This window comes from Poecile atricapillus, chromosome 23 (assembly GCF_030490865.1).
Source record: "Poecile atricapillus isolate bPoeAtr1 chromosome 23, bPoeAtr1.hap1, whole genome shotgun sequence".
Taxonomy (NCBI): domain Eukaryota; kingdom Metazoa; phylum Chordata; class Aves; order Passeriformes; family Paridae; genus Poecile; species Poecile atricapillus.
In genome coordinates this window covers 5,048,925-5,066,212 of record NC_081271.1, presented here as the reverse complement: position 1 = coordinate 5,066,212, position 17,288 = coordinate 5,048,925, and positions in this window count along the sequence as shown.

Below are 17,288 nucleotides of genomic sequence, written 5' to 3'. Positions count from 1 at the left end.
AGAGTACCCTCTCCTGTCATGTGGCTCTGGCTGTGCATAAACATTGCTTTGACCAATAGGGGCAAAATTAGATACTTCCCAGAATGATTTGTTGCATTCTCACGACAGTTGCGATCCCAGACTGGATTAGATCCAGTGGGAAAATGTTTAGACAAAGTCCTGCAGCAGTCCTGAGAGATGTGCCTGTGGTCTGCCTAGGACAGAAGGCAAGGTTATAGCCAAGCCTGGAGAAAAGTGCTACAGGGAGGTGTCTTTGAGTGCTCTGCCTGTTCATAGGGAGCAAAAAACTTGGAGCACCCAGCAAATCTGCAGCCATGTTCATGTTCTTCCCTGGGAAGGTGGGCAGGCCCTGGCACAGGCTGCCCAGAGAAGCTGTGGCTGCTCCTGGATCTCTGGAAGTGTCCAAGGCCAGGCTGGAGCAACCTGGTCTAGTGGAAAGTGTTGGGGTTGGAACTGGATGAGCTTTAAGGTCCTTCCCAACCCAAACCACTTTGGAATTCTAAGATCTCCAATACCAACCCATTTGGTTCAGCTCGTATTACTCAAACATCATGAAATGGAAACCAGAAAGAAGAAGGAGAAACATGGGGAGATCAGAAAAGGAAGGTATCATTCTCTTCAAACACTCTCTCCTGATTCACTAGATTGTAGGTTTCAAGAGCTCTAGGAAATATTTAGCTAAAGACTACTCCTAAATCAGTGATCCAGCAGGAGAGATAAGCTCGTCAGGACTGAGAGTTAGAAAGTGCAAATGCAGCATGAAGTTGGAAGCAGGAACATGGTCTTTGCACCTCCACTGTGCTGCACCAGCCAGAGCTTAACCAGCCTCTGAGACCTTAGAAACTTAAGCCCCTACTCATTTTTCCTCATCAACTACTTTGGAGCAACATCTCCTAACAGTGGCTTGGGTTTTTTTTCTCCTTCTTAGTGTTTTCCCATTTCTTCTTCTGAGTTGGACTCATTCAATTTGCAGATTCCACTCAAGGCTGTGCTTCTTATTCAAAACATTTCTACTCTCAAAGGCATTTTTGTCTTTGCCTTCACTTTGAATGAAGGCTGCAACCTACACAACCTTGCCTTTTTAGCCCCTTCAAATGAGTTTTATTAATTTTTGTTCCTCACTGCTCCAGCAGATTGCTCTGAGTACTTTCTGCACACATCCACACATCATAAAAATAGTGAATTATGCCTGGAAATCTGACACACATATTGTTAGAAGTTCATTAAATCTGCACTCCTGCAGTCATATTGTGACAGCATGCTTAGGAATATATTTCCTGATTCAGGTGACACCGTTACTCAGCTTTTCCTACTCTTTGACTGCTGGAATATTACCTAAAGCTGTTTACAAGATAGAAGATGTGAGAAATTGAAATCATCTGGAGATGATTTGTCAGCTTCTTGTCTGCTACTGCTGACAGGTAACATTACAAGAACTAATTCACTGTTGTTGTTAAATTCCTGTTATTTTCATTTACATCTTTGCTGTGAAGGCACAGAAGATCCTTTGTCAAGCAGAGTCTAAACAGCAAAAGATAAACAAAATACGTAGGAATGACTTGGTAGTGCTTCAACTGTGCATCCTCCATTTTGTGTTAATTCTTAGTGTTTAAATTGCCTTCCTCTCTAAGCCAGAGGTCAAAATGAAATCTCTTTTATTTATTTTCCCAGTGTGATGGAAGCAGCAGAACATGGTGGTGCTCCTCTGTGACAACTCTGACACTGCAGACAGAGGCTCAGGCTCCAGCTGAGGGGTGTTCAGAGCAGTAACAGAGGAAAGCTGAGCCCACTGCTCTCAGCCTGGGAATTGTGGTGGCTTTGGAACAGTCTGGTTCCCGAAAAAGGGGGGAAAACCTCAAGGCTCTTGGTTCATTTTATCGGGGTAAGAAAGCAAATAGGAAAAAAAAAAACCAGAGATAAGAAATACAGAGCCCCTGAGCTAACAGCAGAAAACCCAAAAACCTTCTTAACCTTGTCAAAACCAGCTGCTTTTAGCACCTAAACAGGATTTTGGTATTGCTGTAAAAGTATCTGTGCCTCTGCTTAGACTCTTCCATTATAAATGTAAGACATTGAGGGAGCTGGGAATGAGCAAGGACTCAAATAAACATTTCAGCCTCCTGTATTGGAACTCACCACCCAAACTGTCAGCCCTGTAAGGACCTTTAGGACACACCAGTGTTACCAGGAGTCTGGGAAAGACAAATGCACTTCAGTGGTGGAAGGTTCAGCAGTTCACTCCTGTCCTAATTTTGCAGAAGGACACAGCAATGTACATTCAAACAAAGCTGCTGTAGCAGCAGGCAAAGTGCTACAGGAAGGAATCAACTCAGAGCCCTGGACAGACCCTCCCTCTCCATCCTCCCTGCCATGGTTGGAATAAACAGAATTTATTGTTGTAATCATCCCTCATCATGGGCTGCACATATCCTGTACCACTACCAGCATATTCTATAGGCCTTGCATCCCTCTTACCCTTCCCTAAACTTTTAACAATTTTTAAATTTATAAATAACATTTAAGTTCATATTTCAAAAGCATGCACGCTTTTGGCCTCTATAAAATCTCCAAGAAATCACCTTGACTTCCCACAATGTAGATCCAGAGCATCCAAAGTCTGTTTGCTTGTTATATTAATAGAATTCAGAAAATTGCTCTACAACATTCCTAAAAAAGAGAATCAGCCAAAGTTAGACTTGGCATCTGCACAAGTCTCAGTTATTTTTTGGAATACTTTGACAACACTCTTATGTTATTGTCTCTGGGTTCATTTTTCTGTTCATGTATTCCCCAAAGAAGGAAAGAATGGTATTCCTGTTCTCTGAATAAGGACACATCTTGCTTGTCAGAGAGATTTAATTATTTATTTTCCCTTCTCCTTCTTGAATTGTTGGATCTTCAGACCAGGAGGTTTCAGGTCCTTCTAAATCTTGCTCTTCAAAGAAAGTCATCCTAACTGCCTCAAATAAACAAGAGCAGAGTTTTACCTGCAGAGCAGACACCTTCAGTTATTGTCCTTTCAGCTGGTTACTGCAGGGAGAGCCTTTGGAGAGCACAGCAAACCCATAAGGTTCCTGAATCTGATTCAGTAACACAGAAAACCTGAGTTACTCAGTGCTGGCACTAGCACTGTGGCAGAGCCCCAGCTCCACAGGCTCTACTTGGCTTCACCTGGGTGCACCTAGGGACAAAATAAAGGTGTAGGACAAACAAGGTGACTCCTCTAAAGCTGCTTCTGAAGGAACCCTGCAGTCAATTGATAACATTTTCATTTTCTTTCTTCCATTTGATCTCCTCAGCAACATATTTTTCATATTATTCCTCACATTTTGCTTCCATCTGGTTTCAGCTTTTGATTAGAAACTTGGAAGCTCAGCCTTAACAGCTCAGTGCAGAGACCTGAGCTGCTTCCAGCCATATTCCTCCTTGGAGGATCTTAACTCAGCCGTATGGTTCTTTTTACTGAGGTTGTATCCTCAGTAAATAGTTTGCAACTCTTGGAAAGAGCAAAAACTCTTGCAAACAGAGGAGGGATTTGTTATCCTGGAAGAAACAAAACCTGCAAGACAGATGATAGTGATTGAAAAATATTTGCTGTGCAAAGTGGCATTTATAGGGAAGCTGCAAATTGCCAGGTTTATCAGACAGGACTCAATACACATTTAAATGTTGGTTGATGTCTCACCAGTAGTACAGGACCAAGAGTACCCTGATATCTGAGCTTAGCCCAGAATTCACTGCAGCCACAAAAAACTGACAGGAAAGTTACTGCTCAGCAAAAAAAAATAAAAATTAATATGTTTAATAATAAGTATTGTTTTGATGGGGTTGTAAGATTGTAGAACCACAGAATGGTTTGGGTTGGAAAGAAACTTAAAGCTCATCCAGTCCTACCCCTGCCATGGCAGAGACACCTTCCACTATTCCAAACTGCTCCAAGCCCTGTCCAACCTGGCCTTGGGCACTTCCAGGGATCCAGGGGCAGCCACAGCTGCTCTGGGCACCTGTGCCAGGGCCTCAGCACCCTCACATGGAACAATTCCTTCCTGACATCTGATCTAAACCCACCCTTATCCATGTCCCTCCCTCTGCAGGATCAGGAAGAGCTGGTAGTAGTCGTCAGGGCAGGAAAGGTTGGTGGCTGGTCCCTTTTTTACCTGAAAAGCATTAAAACATCCTGAGCCAGAACAAATCTGTGTCTCCCCAAGTGTTTGCAACAGGGCATGACTGTGACATACAACTGGCAGGCACAGAAACACCCAAGAGATGTGGGTGGAAAGAAAAAAGATTTAGGAATGGTGACCCTCCCACATCACCTCAATTCCAGCAGAAGTGCTTAATTCTCAAGGACCTGTGAAGGTCACAGAAGAAAGCCAGATACAGGCCAGCATCAGAGGAAATCCTGTGATTTCCAGCTTTTGAGCAGCACCAACACCTTTGCAAGGCATCCTTTATCAAGTATGCATGAGAAGTTACCTACCTGGCCTGCAAGTGCAGGGGAGGGCTGGAAAAGAAATTCAGCTAGACTGTAAGAATCAAGGAAATGGATTTAGACTTCACAGAATTCTGAGCAATCAAACAGGACAGCCAAAGAAAGACAAAAAGCAGAATTCTAACCACAAAGCTACAAAGGAGCAAGTTTCCAGATTCATCCAGCTTTTGTCACTTGGATTTTTTTTCCCCCTACATTCTAATCTTTTTTCCTATATTCTGATACCACCTCATCTGGGCTGTGTTTTTATATTATTCTTTGCAGTATTTGCAGAGTTCACAGTGAAGACTTGAGACATATGTAGGACATATGCAGGAGATATCCTGGAATGATCTCATGTTTACAGCTCCAAGAGGGATCAGAGAGCTGAAAGTTGGTCTGGATTGTCCCCTAGTGGTTCCCACCTTTCCCTGTGGAGCAGAACCCCACAGGGGCTGTGAGTGCTGATTGTCATGGTCACCCCCAAACTGGGACCTGTTCCCATTTACCAGGGGTTGCCTCCTTACCTGCATTTTCTGCTCAGCTCACAGCATCTCCCAAATTCCTCACTGCAGACCTTACTTGGCCATTTGCTCCCAATGCTGCCCCTGTGATGATCATTCCTACACATCATCTTCTGTGCTATGATTAAGTAGCTACTCTTTTAAAGGTTTTCCCCAGTCTGTCATTTATAATCCGAATTCTGTCCTCCCCCATTCTGGCAGCATTTTACAGCTTTGTTGTCATTCATAAATCCCTGTCAGAGTTCCCATTATCCAGGTTATGTAAAAGAAAATATTGTCCAACAAAACATCACCCAGCTTCACTTGATAGGCACTAAGAAGCACAGGGAACTGGTACAGGTTATATTACCAAAAAGATCCAAGGAAAAAGACTGACTTCCAGAAAATTCTCACAGATCTTGAGATCTGATCACATTCATCTTGTTTTCTTCAGACACAGAGCTCAAAGAAACAACTCCATGTCTAAAATCTGAAATGCTGCTTTTTCAGTAACAGGTCAAAATTCCGAGTCCAGATCTGTTGCCAGCTCTGCCCAAATCAAGTCATATGGTACCATATAGGCTTTCTTCCTGCTCATTTCTCCATGGTCAGAGCACTGTTTTGTAATTTAATTGGAAAGTTGACAGTTCCAGACATCCTAAATCTCTACACAGTCATCTCCTCCATGTTTGACCTCAGCAACTCAAGGGGCTCCTATGCTTTTACCAAGAGCTTTGAACCTAGGGGAGAAGTTTTTGTTCTCATTCCTTCCTTTCTGCCTAAATTGTCCTCCAGCTCCATGTGCATCCCAGCAGTTTGGGTCAGACTCACACTTATTGTCCATTGTTCTGTTATTCTTCCTCACTTCTCTTTTCCTTTCTGTGTTCTGAGTCCTCTCTGATGCAATTTCAGATGTTTTGCTAAGAAAGTTCCTGTCAGGCCACACATGCAGCAGCACAGGAAGCCCAGAAGAAACTGTGGTATCAAGTGGCTTAAGTGCAATTAACTGAAGGATTGTCATGGAAACTATCTAATTTAAGCTAAAGAACCAAGTTATTAGCTTCAGAATTCAACTAAACTTTCAGTTCTGTTCTCTATTCCACCCAAAACCACTTGGGAATGAGGGAGTTCACCAAAAACTTCAAGTTATGGTATTTGCTTTAAAAAACACAACATAAAATTAATTTAAAAACCCAACAACAACAAAATATATTTGCAAAACCCCCACTCATCAGAAAGAAGGTAATTTCTTCTTATTACAGGCACAGAAAGCTCCTCCTAGGGAGGTAAATTTATTTAATTCTAAAGGATATGCTCCTTTTGGACAAACAAGTTCCCCTGTACACAGCACTGTTACCGTTCAGGAGGTTACTACAGAATAACTCCTTTTATTACACATGTGCTCTAAATTCTGATCATAACTAAACTGCAAAAAATCCCCTTCAAGATACTTCAAAAAGGAGCTTACAAAAGTGATAAAAATTGGAGGATTTGGGTGCTCAGTGTTTCTAGTGGTGTGTTCTTATGCCATAAATATCCAGGATATACATGGAAAGCATGGAGAGATTAGATCAATATGTCAGTAGTAAAAACCAGATCTGTGTCTCCATCCACTCCATCCCACTCAGTTTTTGCATTAATCCTCATTAAGAGGTTGCAAGCATAACCCAAGAGTGCTCCAAAAAAGCAAAGCCAGCATCTGCCACAAGACATCCTCCCCCTCTCCTCATCCATGGAACACACATGGAGGTGCTCCTGCCTCACTCTGTGCCTCCTTGCTCCTGGAGCCAGATCAAAAGAGCACACCTGGCATTTGAATGGAATGCAGAGAGGTCTGAGGTGGCTCCTGGATCCTGTGAGGGCTTGTCCAGCTCTCCCAAGGCTTTTTCAGTTTGTCCTCGCTGCAAGGACGTGCTGCACGTGTCAGCCTGTCAACAAACGTGTCCTACCTCACTGCTGGGAGCAGGAAAACTCCCACTGTGCCTGGATACTCATGAGGAAACATGTATTCAAAGGCAGAAGTGGTAGGACAGCAATTCAGCTGTAGGTTTTTTAAGAGTTGCTGCAGGTGGGGTCTCACAAGGGCACAGGAAGGGGGAAGATGAGAGGCTGAGGAACAGCAAACACAGACAGAAAGGTCACAAAACTGCCCAGAAATTCCCTGGGACTGGGAGAGCGTGATCCACAAAAAACGGGTATTCCACAATACATACAAAGAGTCCACGTCCTTCATAAGAAATCTGACTTTAATTTAATTGCAGCTCGTAGCTTTGTTTCAGTGATGATGGAGTGAAGCTGCTGTGAGCTGGAGTTTGGTTGTGCCTGTCAGGGAAAAAGGAGAATTGTTTGAAACTCAGCCATTCCAGTGGCTCCTGCTGCAGAGGCAGCTAGTTCCTGACCAGAGTTTGTTTTACAAACACGTGGTCATCTGCAGGAAATGAATTGTCAGTGGGGCTGTGCAGCAGCACCTGAGCCCACCAGGCTCTGCACAGGCAGAGAAGGTGCCCAGGAGCTGCTCTGCCAGGGCTGGGCTCCAGGACCTTGAAACATGGGGCCCAGCACCAAAGGTAGGGAGGCCTTGATTCCTGAGAGATCAGAGAATCATGGAATCATTCAGCTGGAAAAGCCTTTTAGGATTATCAAGTCCAGCCATTCCCCAGCACTGCTGTGTTTACCACTAACCCCTGTCCCCAGGTGCCACATCCACATGACTTTGGAACACTTCCAGGGATTCCACCACTGCCCTGGGCAGCTGTGCCAGTATCTGATCACTCAGTGAAAACATTTTCTCCAATATCCAATCTAAACCTTCCCTGGCACAATTTGAGGCCATTTCCCCTCATCCTGTCCCTGTTCCCTGGGAACAGAGCCAAACCCCCCCTGGCTGCCCCTCCTATCAGGGAGTTGTGCAGAGCCAGAAATTCCCCCTGAGCCTCCTTTTCTCTAAATACACTCAAACTTCCATGGGTGTTTCCCACATTGGGAACCAGATCAACATAGTAATTTCTTTTAACCAAACCTCTGAAAGTGTGTTATAAGCAGTGGGATGTTCAGTACCTTCCTAGCCTTCAGTATTTATTATGGATAACTTACAGAAAGGCTGTCAAGTGCTGTTGGTTCCATTCCCACAAAATCAATCCTTTTAAGACATCACACTCCAAATGGGGACAGTACAGGAGCAAGACCATTACAGTGGGAGCAAAGAACGGCTCTCCAGACATTTGCTCTGTTTGAGACTAGATTTTTCTGTGAAACTCCCAAAGTATCCCACGTTTCTGTGGTTGATCCATGTACAGAGAAAAAACATGATTGCAATCAATCAGCAATTTTTACATTATTTCTTCCTAATTGCTTACAGTACCTACAAGCAAAATTTAGGCCTGGAAATTCACACCTATTCCCCCCCATTAAGCTGTTGGGGGAAATCACTGATCGTTCTACCAACCTAATATTGATAAATCCTGATAATTCCCATGTCCAGTTCACTGCTGCTCCTGGTTAAGCATCCCTCTACTCTGACTCAAGAAGAAGCAGCTCAAGTGCCCTCTAGTGTGGTTTCAGAACATCCAGTCCATGCTTTTCCCAAGTTTTTGGTATGAAATGAGAGGGTTTCTCAATGGTTTGAAGCATTTCTATAGATCCATAGAATTTCATGACTTAAGCCACTGTGAAAAACAGGTTCACTGCAAAATTGATGGTGATTGTAATTTTTTAATAAAATTGCTGAATGATAGTTATGGCCACTTTCACTTTATCCCCAAAACAGCAAAATTTACTCAACATGTCTGATATTTTCATGACCATTATATCTGCTTGTGGGGTGTTGCTGTTATTGGATTGTTTTTCTTGATATAAAAGGATTTAGAACATCACCATTCTACAAAAAAAATATATGGTACTTCTATTTATTTTTCCAGTTTCTTATAAGCCCAAACTTTGAATACATATTTATCAAAGTAGATTTTATTTTTCTACCTCCTGCATTCTTAGTGGCTCCAACAAACATTTCCTGAACTGCTCAAGCAATTCTTACTGCTCCATTTGAATTACTTTCCTAGCTGATTCAACCCGAAGAAATTTGGCCCTTTTAAAGCTATTCACAGTCTGAATAATGAACGTGCTGAGATCATCTCAGAGCACATGTTTCTGGAAGGTTTCCTGGCTGGGCTGCACAGGCTTTGAAATAAGCTTCCTGTTTTAGCTAATTCTGATTTAGCTGCAGTCGTGTGCGCACCATGTGAGCGAACAGACTCAGGCACCAAATGGGTTTGTTTTTTCCAGACTGAAGGTGGAAATGGGAAGAGCACAGGCTGGGGACAGATAATGTTTCAGACATCTTGCATAGTAGTGAAATTCTCAGAGCTGACTTGAAAGGAATGCCAGAGAAATAAATGTATGTTCTGGTAGCACCTATGGCCTGTCCACTTTATGGGCAGCTGCCAGTAAATGCTAAAGGAAACAGCCTGGGAATGTAAGGGTAGGAATAGGAGGAGCACATTCCCAGTTTGGCCTGCTGGAATTCAGTGATGTTTGTTTTAAGAAGATCAGAAGAAGAAAATGTAGAGTGAGAATAATGGAAATAAGGGCAGGCTGAATTGTGGGATGATTTCAAAGGAAGAGTCCTGTCCCTTGGCTCATGGCTACACAGACTGGAGCACTGGAAATGGGTCTCTCCAATTCTCCTCTGCAATTCACAGCCAGGCACGAAGACTCCAATACCTTTCCCCTAATTTTTCCTAAACACTTAATCCTACTCCACTCTTAACAGCCTTTTCTATTACTTCTTAGACCTGGGAAAATGTAGAAGTCTATTTAAAACACTGGCAAGTTTCCAAGCAGCAGCAGCAGCTGTGCTCAGATCAGCTCTCCCTGATGGAAATTTTCTCTTCTTGTACCCAAACAGCATCACACCACAATCACATCAATATATTTCCTTCAAGTGTTCCAGCCAGAAGCAGAAAAGCACCACTCATGTGAATGGGACAGTAAATAAGATTCTATCATGATTGAAATAGGGATCCATGTGAAATAGGAATTATATCTTCCTACTGCCATAATTTTCCTTTTCACACTTGCAAATATTTTTCCACACTGCAGCAGTCCTTATGAGTGTTTCTTACAGGGGTTAATAAGAACTAAGGAAGGGGAGGAGGTTTATAAAACTCAGTGAAGTTTTCTGTAGTTAATATGCAATAAATAGTGATTTTAGACATGGGTTGATTTGACTTAGCATGGAAATAGACATTTTGGTCTTAGTGGCAGGTTCTTGAGATAAACATCAGTCATTATTAGCATCTGATTTCTGTCTTAAAGTCAAAAGTACTTGACTTTTCTACCCAGATCCATGAACAGTTAAACACCTTCATGAATTGCCAAATATGTCTGAATTAGTCTGAGTACATTTGCTCTGGAAGGACATTTTGTACCTCTCTAATATGCAATTACTGATGCAAAGGCTTTGTATAAATAGCACAAGAATAGCTTTGGATCCATCATTTAAAAAAGTTCCTCCTCTCCTCAGCTTCTCTGCTTTCTAGCAAATTTCCATGGAAAATAGAAAACTCAGCAGCATTTCTGTTTATTTGAGAAGAAACCACTCACACAAGAAAGCTCATTTTGGACCTTTCCCTTCTGTTTTGTCCTTGCAAAGGAGCAACTTGGAGTAGAATTCAGAAAAGCTCTTTGGACTCCTCTGTCATTGACTGGGATTCTGTTCTCAGCAGCACATCCTGCAGGGACAATTTTACATTTAATCAGTGCTGAGGCTCTGGACCCCAAAGCTTCCCCAGCACTGATGGTGCATATGAAGTACCAAAGTTAAAACCATTGAATTCAAGGTGCAGCCCAGCAAAAAAATTTACTCTCGGAGTGAGGAGGAGGAGGAGCTGGAGAAAGGCACTGCTGCTGCCAGTTTAACTTGTATGGAGCCCTCCTGTAGCCTGCAGGACAGATTAAATAACAGAGAAATCTTCCCAAAAAAGTAACAAAATAATTTATCGTAAACATGTTGGACTGATAATTTATTTGAACAGAAACCAAAACTTCCCTCGGATAACCGAATTCTGTGTCCAAATATTCTTCTGATACAACACAGGCAGAGTTCTTCTGTGCCAAGAGAAAATCACATTTCATAGTAAGGGTAGAGCAGGCAGCATGGTGGTGCCCCAGATGTAACAATAACCAAATGTTAATAATTATGAAGCTTTTCAACTCCATAGTGTTATTTGTCTGTTTGTTTTAAAAGCTGCCTTTCCTAATGGAAAGCCATCAATATTCAGAGAAATAGCAAAATAAATGGGCTTTCTAGTCTTCTTCTGTTCCCTTGTTTTCTTCTGTTTAACCAATGAACAAATGTATATCCTTAAAGGCCATAAATGTGTTCAGATTTCCCTTTGCCTTGGGATTCAGGGAGTATTTCTCTGTGATACCGAGCACCTGCTACAGTTCATACATCACCTGCTGCTGCTGTCCTTATACTGAAACTTGAAAAAATACCTAAACCTCCATCAATTCCCAGCTTAATGCAGTTTTGTGGAAGCAGACACTTCTCTTTAAGGATTTCTGCTGTCTGCTGGGTACCCTCTCCCTCATCACAATGAGGTGCAAACCCGGCAAGTGCCACTCAGCCCCTGCTGTCACTGAAATCTTCATCTCCTGCCAGCTGGAGGCAGCTCTGAACTGCAGCCAGGCTCTGCTGGAGGGAGCACACCCAGCAATGCATCCCTCCCTCCCCAGGAGCTGACCCAGCTCCCAGACCTCACTGGTCTGGTACTGGTATTTCTCATGGTTTTGCAAATCAGCCCAGTCCCCGATGGCAGTCAAGTGAAAGCAGAGAGGACGTGGCACGTTTCACCACTCACTTCTCTGATTTCACATTCCAGCCGTGATGCATTTTTGAAGGACCACAGAAATGTGCAGTTTAAAACCTGTCTAGTAAACTTCCTTGATCCTGAGGCATAAGCTTTGAATTTGAGTAATTTTCTTTTTTTCCACTGCCCTTTGGAGCAGTTTCCTTTTCCTACTTGGCTCAAAAAATTTTCAAATCAAGACAGCAGCAACAGCTTGTTCCCTCCTGTGATGCAGATTGTGAGTCAGGGCCTTTGGGACCTTCATGCTGACTGCATGAAATTCCATGTGCCCCCAGGGGACTGCCCCAGGAGTATTCCTGGAATGGCTGGCAGTGTTTGGATCTCTGTACAGCACCCTGGGTTTCTGCTGTTGCTACTTTCCAGGCTAAGGGCAGAGCTGCACACCCTCCTCTAGCTCCTAGAATCATTAAGGTTGGAAAAGATGATGGAATACAGCTCAGAGATTAGCAGAGCTTTTTAATAGGCTTTCTGTAATAAACAGTTCCAGAGCACTATGAAATAAGTCACTCATAGACCCTTTTATATGTATTAGATTTTAATTCCCTGAAGAGAACAACAGATTATAAGGGAGTAAACCACAGGGCTGAGCTAGGACTAGACTCAAGAATTTACAGTTCTGGGATCACTCCAGTGGCCTAATCTCTGCAGAAAATCTCCACTCCACACTGGTTGTGATACATATCCCCTGGACCTGTGGAAGCCTCTGGGCCCGGAGGCAATGAACGCACAAAAATTCTGGAAAAACAGCCTTTTCTATGTCACTGGGCATTGAGAGCAGGCAGTCTCTCAAGGTGTTCAGTCTGTAAGAACAAGGATTAGAAGGTCAATCCTTCTCACTAGGAAGGTTGTAAATACAGGAGAAATATCCACATGCAAGTAGGGACCCCATTCTCCTGGGAACTGCTCCCACTGTAATCCACAGCACAGACTCTTTGGCCTGGGCAAAAAGAAATAATCCCTGTCCAGCTGTCCTAGACCCCCTGTGACTCATCATGGAATCAGTTCCACACCTCATTTTCCATGCTGACCCAAACAGCCAGATGAGCTCAAAAAGACCTCAGCCATCACATGTATTAGAAGAATTCCTTCTAATTAAACTTGAGCAACAGTTCTGATAACCTGTTTTTCCTTCGTGTTTCTCACAGTTTGACAGATCATGTTATTATCTTCTAGGCCAGGTTTCCTGGGAAACAAAGCATCTTCTTACTTTTCTAATCCTTCCAGGGAAATGATGCCAAATTAAAACATTTCATGAGCATTTATTACATTTTGTCAGAGATGGTTCATGGATAAATCAACGTCAACTGTCCAGAATGTGCTACTGATTCATGGGGGAGCTGAAACAATGAAGCTTGCTTTTTCAAAGTCTACTTCATGTCCAGAGGCAACATTAACCAGGATCAAATGTTCCTCTCTGGCAGTTCTATGTTTTGGTCAAGGAAACTCCACTGCTGAGACTGGGATGTTGCTACAGCAAAAATGTGTGAAAGGGGCTCTTCCCATGGACACCAACTCCAGCTCTTACCACATCACAGAATTCCAGAATGGTTTGGGAAGGAAAGGACCTTAATGCCTCTCTCGTTCAACCCCGTGCCATGGGCAGGGGCACCTTCCACTATCCCAGGCCGCTCCGAGCCCTGTCCAGCCTGGCATCAGACACCCCCAGGGATCCAGGGGCAGCCACAGCTGCTCTGGACACCCTGTGCCATGGCCCCACCACCCTCAAAGGGAACAATTTCTTCCCAAAATCCCATCTTATCCCTGCCTTCTGCCAGTGGGAACCATTCCCCCTTGTCCTGTCCCTCCAAGGACAGGAGTGTCTCCCTGTCTTTCTTGTCCAGCCCTTCAGCTCTGGGAAGGCCACAGTAAGGTCACCCCAAAGCTTCTCTTCCCCATGCTGAACAATCTCAGATCTCAGCCTTTGATCACAGCAGAGCTGTTCCATCCTTCTGATCACCCTGGTGGCTCCTCTGAACTGGCTCCAGCAGTTCCAGGACCCTCCTGTGCTGGGCCCCAGGGCTGGAGGCAGGTAGGATCCCACCTGAGTGGGACAGAGAGGCTGAACTATGATACAGAAGCTTCTTTCCCTTGGCAAGAGGAGATTTAGTGGGAATGTTCCTTTGGAACACCCACATCTTAGAGGCTGTGCAGGCTGTGCCTGTTACAAGACCCTGCAAACCAGGTCATTCTCTGTTCCTGCCCACCAAAATCACACACATGATGATCATCCGGGTGTCAGGCACCACTCACCTGCACCTTGTAGAGGGACTCAGCAGGAAGAGTTGAATCCAAGAGGGATTGTGCAGCTCACATCTACCTGAGTAGAAAGAAACCAGGCCCAAGAGCAGAAGGATCTGCAAAGAGAGAATATAACTGGTAATTAGATGAACCTCTCTTGTTTGTTTAGTGCGGAGCTGGGAAAGGCTTGTTGGAACACAACAGAAAAGAAAACTTGGTGTTCTCTCTTCCTTCCCACTTTGGCGTTTAAGGGGTGATGCTAGAAATAATATCCAGATCATGCTTGCTGTAGAAATGACAAGATTCTGGGATTTTACACCCTTGCAATGCAGCTTTCAGACACAGGCCGGGATTTGAAGCACAGCATATTCTGAACCCTCCTGAAGAAAGAAAACAAGGCCAATGTATTTGCTAGGGCATCCAACCAGTTCTCAACAGCGCCATGTGAGCTTTGCAGACTGACCCAGCATTGCAAATGCCTGATGCAAAGCAAGTAAATATATCAAAAAATAAAGCATGGAAGGAAACAAAGGAGCAGACAAATTGCCCAGACACTTTGAGAAGTAGTCTCTTCTGACCTCCTTTGTATTCCAGGGAGCAATTCCTGAGCTGCATTCAGAGACAGAAACAGAGTTGCCAGGCCCAGAATTCCGGCAATTACTCAGTGGAAATGGAAACAGCAACACAGATGCCAAAGGTATGATGCAAGTTTCATTGTCCCTGGAAGAATGGGAGTCCACTATGGGTTTGGGGCTGTTTGCTTGGAATTTAAAATCAGTTGTAGTTCCACATAAATTTAATATTTAAGTCAGGGAATAAGATTATTTTATCCTCACTCCCTGGCTGATGTTTCTCTGAAGGGCTATTTTGGACCCTGGATAGGGAATTTGAGCTTATCATGCATAGAAGCAGCTGAGAAACAGGAAGCAGATAGGACAAGGGGGAATGGCTTTAAACTGCCGGAGGGGAGGGCAGGGATGGATGGGATACCGGGGATAAATCCTTCCCTGTGAGGGTGATGGTGGCCTGGCACAGGTGCCCAGAGCAGCTGTGGCTGCCCCTGGATCCCTGGCAGTGTTCAGGGCCAGGCTGGATGGGGCTTGGAGCAGCCTGGGACAGTGGAAGGTGTCCCTGCCCATGGCAGGGGTGGCACTGAACAAGCTTTAAAGTCCCTTCCAACCCAAACCATTCTATAATTTTTTCTTTAATTCCATGAAATCTGAGCAATCCTCTGCAGAGCTAAGAAACACTCATAGAAGTTTTGCTGTTCACAAAGCATAAAACTGGAATTGTAAACCACTTAGGAAACAGTAAAACACCGGAAAGAAAAAAGAATATTGTGTTCTCTTGATATCTGAAAGGTTAATGGGTTACAGAGAACTATTTGGAAGACTGAAAAACAGAAGAAGGGTAGGTCAGATCTGGAAGGAAAATGGTAAAATTCACCTCCTCCCCCACCCAAATACATTTTTAAATATTTTAGTTCTCAAGTCAGGATGAAATTTATGGAATAATAAGTCAGGCTTTCTTCTAGTAATTGAAATTAAACAGCACTTGTTCTAGCAAGGACAGTTTCTTTTCCATCTGTCACTACAAGTAATTCCATGTGTTTAGCAGTATCTGAACACCTAATACTACAGTTGGATAACACTTTGCTGAAAAGTTTCCTAGCATGGTCTGCAGTCAGAAAATAGCTAAAACCAAATAGTCTTTTCCCCAGGATATGCATAATTTAAATCTAACTGCAAAGAAATTGCTAGACTTGAAGCCTGTTACAAATATGCACGCGTTTGTTTCATCTAAGAACCTCAGGGGGAAAGGACACTTTGATAACAGAAGGGTCTTTAATATAAAAAGCAATGAAATCCATGGATTTTGAAGCTGGACATGTTCAAGACGGAAATGTCACTCTTCCCAGCAAACAGGACTAATTACAGCAGCTCATGGAATAATACTGTGAATTGTCTACCAAGCAAATGCTTCCTTCACAATCTGATAATCCTACTGACAAAAATTCAATGGCTCTCCCGTCAACGCTATCGCTTTGTTCCGAGCAGGCTCCGAAGGGAGAGCAGCGCTCACCTTTGTGCCCGTGCCGAGGCTCGCTGGGTCCGTGGAGCGGCTGCTCCTGGGAGCCACGGGCCGCCAGGGGGCGCTGCCGCCCGCGGGACGGCCGGGCCGTGAGGGCCCGAGCGGGAGCCGCGGAACCTTCCCGGGGCTGGGAAATGTCCCGAGACCCGCGGGGATCATCGACCCTGCCCTGCACACACAGCCCCACATCCCACCCTCGGCATCCTCGGAGCGGTGCCCAAACACTCCTGGAGCTCTGGCAGCCTCAGGGCTCTGCGCCTTCCCTGGGGAGTCTGGCCAGTGCCAGAACCCTCTGGGGTGAGAAACTTCCCTGAGATCCATCCTAAACTCCCCTGGCGCAGCTCCAGCCCTTCCCTGGGTCCTGTCCCTGTCACAGGGATCGGAGCTGTCCCTTCGCTGCTCTTCGGGAGGAGCTGCAGCCCCCGATGAGCTCTGACCTCAGGCTCGTTCATGTTGAACAAACCAAGCACCCTCACCACTCCTCGTGTGGCCCCTCCTTTGGACACTCCAACAACTTTATATCTTTCTCATATTGTGACACCCCAAACTGATCAGCACTGGAGGCTGCCGCAGCCCTGAGCGGAGGGGACAATCCCTCCCTCCGCCAGCCGGCGATGCCGTGCCTGGTGCTCCCAGGACGGGGATGTCCCTCCTGGCCCCAGGGCACACTGACTCACATCCGAGTTGCCATCTCCAGGATCCCCAGGTGCCTTTCCACGGCACTACTTTGCAGAGTCTCATTCCCCACTCTGTCCGTACGTCCAGGGTTTCCAGGTCCTGCAACTCTTCAGGCACAGGATTCCGCATGGTTAAACTCCGCATGGTTGGTGATTGCCCAGCCCTCACATTTATCAAGATCTCTCTGCCTCCGAGGGAGCCAACAGCTCTTCCCAGTTTCGTGTCGCAAAATTTCTCAGTATCCTTTCAAGTCCTGATCCGAGTCGTTTAGGAAGACACTGCAGCGCACTGACCAAGTAAAACCAAGCCCAGCAGAGCCCCACCAGTGACTTTTTGCCAGCCTCATGTAACCGCTGTGCACCCCAAACCTGCCTGAACCCCGCCGGGCACCCGAACCTGTGTGACCCCCTGGGCAGTGCCAGAGGAAGCCGTGGGATG